Below are 4,010 nucleotides of genomic sequence, written 5' to 3' on the forward strand. Positions count from 1 at the left end.
CTCTGTTCTCTCTCTCGCCCTTTCTGCACCTCTCGCTCTCTCTCTCTCGGCATGCCCTTTCTCTCTCGCTTTCTCTCTCTCTCTCTCTCTCTCTCTCATTCTTTCTATCTCTGCTCTGTCTCTCTCTTTTCTCTCTCTCTCTCTCTCTGCTCTGTCTCTCTCTCTTTTCTCTCTCTCTCTCTCTCTCTCTCTCTCTCTCTCTCTCTCTCTCTCTCTCTCTCTCTCTCTCTCTCTCTCTCTCTCTCTCTCTGCTCTGTCTCTCTCTCTCTCTCTCTCTCTTTCTCTCACTGCCTCTCTCGCTGCTTGCTCGCTCCCCCCGTTTTCTCTTCCTCTGTCCCTAACCACCTTCCCACTCTCTTTATCTCTCTCACGCTCTACCACTCTCTCTATCAACGCCATCGTTCCAGTGACGAATTTGCGAAAGTTAAGGCGTTTGCAGTGAGGGCAGCTTTGAAAGAAGAGAATTACGAAGAAGATAATTTTAAAAGAAAGTACGATAAGAGTGTAATTAATACATTTATTCGCCGTCACTCGACTAATGCGACGTGCCGTTTCGACATCCCTCTGGGTTAATTTGGTGAATTTCCAATTCGGCTATTCGCATCGTGATGCGCCTACGTAATATCACCTGCTTCGCCTGTGAAATCATGGATCGCGTGCAAGCAGGGCTTCTCTTTCCCCGCTGTGAAGCCGTATGCACTGACGTAACTCCTCCTCCTCCCACTCCACCTCCGCCTCCGCTGCCTCCTCCCACTCCTGCTCCGCCCCTCCGCCTCCTCCTCCTCCTCCTCCTCCTCTTCCTTTATGACACTATAGACACTGATGTAATATTTCCTCCCGTGAGAGACAATATACGCGGAGACAATACGTCATCAACCTCGCTAATGAAGCCGACGGACAGCACTGACGTATTCCTTCTTCCTCCTCACTTATAAAACCATTCATACTGATGTAACCCCCCCCCCTGCGCCGTCTCTTCTTCCTCTGCTTCCATCTCCTTCCTTATGAAGTTATACACACTGATGTACTCCTCCTCCCCTTGCACATTAAACCATTCATACTGATGTGTCTCGTCTTCCTTTTTCCTGAGCTTCCTCGTGAATCCATACACACTTATACGTTACTTCTTCCTCTCTTCGTCCTACTCTTGCTCCTCCACCTCCTCCTCCTCCTCCTCCTCCTCCCCCTCCTGCTCCTCCTCCACCTCCTCCTCCTTCTCCACCTCCTCTTATACATTTTCCCTCATGAAGCAGCACACACTGATTTATACGTACACCTCTCTAATAAAGACTCATGGATTTCATACTCTTAGAACTGCCATCCTACAATCAGACAAACGTTCGAATGAATGCGCACATTTATACACGCACACGCACGCACATGTACACGCACGCGCACACGCACAGGCACGTATATTACATCCGATCAGCAAACAGGGCTGTTGACAGAATAATCATGACGATGGAATTAATGAGCTGTAGGCTGATCCACAAGGCTTCCTACGCAGCCACGCCATTTTATTATTTATTGTACGCCTTGCACAGGATGCCTTGCACAGACATAGACAAGTAATAGCGGTCAAGGTCTCAATAGAGTAAAAGAATCCATATACATGCTGATATGGCTTCATACATTTGCAATCAGTGAAAAAATACACGGGGGCTCGGGGCGAATTTAAGCCCCCGAGAATGCCAAAAAGAGCCCCGCGGAAATCCAAAAGAGCCCGCCGTAATTTGCATAGAGTTCAACGCAAACCAAATTTTAGAGTGCTATTTTCATGCACGCGAGCTTGAAAAGTAGCCCCCGAAAAATAAATAATATTTTTTTCCCTGTTTGCAATGAATGACATATATTACATGCAATGAAACCTCAGGGGTTTCGAATATATGTCGATTGCTGCTACACAGAGTAGGTACACTGTGAGATGCAGAGTGAGGCAGGCATTACGCATATATGTACGTATTGTGTCTGTGAGCATATATATATGTGAAATACAGCAATGTAAATTAGACATGAAAACGCTTCAATAAACAACACTGCTTATACTCTCTATAGCTTTTGCTCTCCCTCGCTGCTTCTCTCTCGGTCTCACTCAGTGCATTTGTCTCTCTCGCCTTCCTGTGTCTGTGTCTGCCTGTCTTTTTTCCTGTCACTAACTCTTTTCACCTTTGTCTCATTCCTTCTCTGTTTGTGCTTATATCGCAGTCCCTGTCCCTGTCTGTCTTCCTCTCGTTCAGACTGTTTCTCTCGCTCTCTCTCCCTCTCTCTCCCTCTCTCACCCTCTCGCCTTTCCTATCTCTCTCTCTCTCTCTATCGCTGTCCGTCACCCCCCTCTCATTCAATGTACATAGCAGTCCCTGTCTCTCTCATCATATGTGCGACACCTACCTTTTTAGCTTGCTGTTCGGCTTCGTACAGCTTTACGCTCTGCCCCCGAGCAGGAGGAGGCAACTATGCCGTTCGCACACTAGCTTCCGAATGTCGACGAGCCACGATCGTTCGCTGCTATTGACGAGATTTTATTGACGGCCTGCTTGCGCCGCCTTAGTACCTACCACACAACAGGAAAATTGATCAGCACAGCATGCGACACGTGGCGCCATCTGTTGTGCAATATATAAAGCTATGCAGTGGCCAGTGCATCTCCGATTGCAAATCAGACAGGATGAGAAAATTGAGAACCGACATGACAACATGACAGTCAAGATTAAAAACGCATATATATATACAATATATATATATATATAAATTCCTCAGATAATGCATTGTGACCGTGAACGGTAACTTTAGCAATGAATACATGCATTATTCCTGCATCATGTTGCAATATCCTACATTACCACAGTCTAGCCACCATGCGCTCGCATGCACGCACGCACACGCCTGGACACGCACAGCTTTACACACCAGTAAATGATGGTGATCATTAGTGACAGCATTTAATGGTCACACTGCATTATGCAAACGTCCCAAATAGACACACTTTCTCCTACCATTAACTGATACGAGCAGGCGTGCAACTGACGTAATCAATCTCTCATAAATAATACACAAGAATATACGGCGAATCCGATGTGGAATCATGCGCCGCGGGAACATGCACTCTGCCTCAATCAATACTGTTCTATGACGTTGGTTCTCGCCACTGTCTGCGTGACTACATCTGTGCATCATGATGCAGATGCTGCATGAACATATTTGCATATATAACCAATGCCAGACAACGAGAATAACGGGCCCGTTTAAAACTAAAAGCCGACAGCATCCATCGCATACACCCAGCCAGGAGTGAATATTACAATAATAGATTATTATAGATCTATTCAGGGATGAGATTGGATAATTTAATTTTCAGCTGAAATTTTAATTAGCAAACAGAGGAGCGAGCAATGCGAGAACCGTAGGTCATCGCCATGCTAGGGGGGTCCGGGAGCATGCTCCCCCGGAATTTTTTTAAAAGAATGGTCAATTTGGTGCATTCTAAGCTATTCTGAACACATTATAGCCTTATAGGAGACTCTTGAATCACCTTTTCAAGTTGTCAAAAGGAACAAACGAACTATAATAGGAAATCAAGAGGCTGAAAATAGGGCAATTTTTTTATTAAAATGATCTTTTTCTGTTTCCACCCGTCGCTTGCATTGTTTTACTCAGACATAAGCTGCCTTGCTGCGACGAGATTTGAATGAAAAAAACACAATGCGAATGGAACAATCAGTGCATAGTCATGCACACAACAACATGCACACAGCAACATGTAAACCCGGCCCCCAGGCCAGGCATGGATTTAGACGTTTCAAAAAATCGACGGATTTCCGCGGATCCGCGGAAGAATCTCATCCCTGTCTATTTAACATTATTCACTCCTGGCCGAGCTTCATCAGCAAAAAATGAAGCATATGCGATAATATTTCTGGACAATTTGAAAAGTACACACACACACACACACACACACACACACACACACACACGCACGCACGCACGCACGCACGCACGCACGCACGCACGCA

General features: G+C 45.9%; 1 long non-coding RNA gene across 1 annotated transcript in view; it reads right to left on the reverse strand.

The window, feature by feature from the left end:
- Positions 1 to 2,394: 2,394 nt before the first annotated feature.
- LOC106816652 overlaps positions 2,395 to 4,010 on the reverse strand; it is a 10,087-nt gene continuing 8,471 nt past the window's right edge. Inside the window, exon 3 of the long non-coding RNA XR_001394918.1 lies at positions 2,395 to 2,551. This is a non-coding gene — a long non-coding RNA (uncharacterized LOC106816652). The remainder of the gene's footprint in view (positions 2,552 to 4,010) is intronic.

Source organism: Priapulus caudatus, unplaced genomic scaffold, assembly GCF_000485595.1.
Source record: "Priapulus caudatus unplaced genomic scaffold, Priapulus_caudatus-5.0.1 Scaffold1443, whole genome shotgun sequence".
NCBI lineage: Eukaryota > Metazoa > Priapulida > Priapulimorpha > Priapulimorphida > Priapulidae > Priapulus > Priapulus caudatus.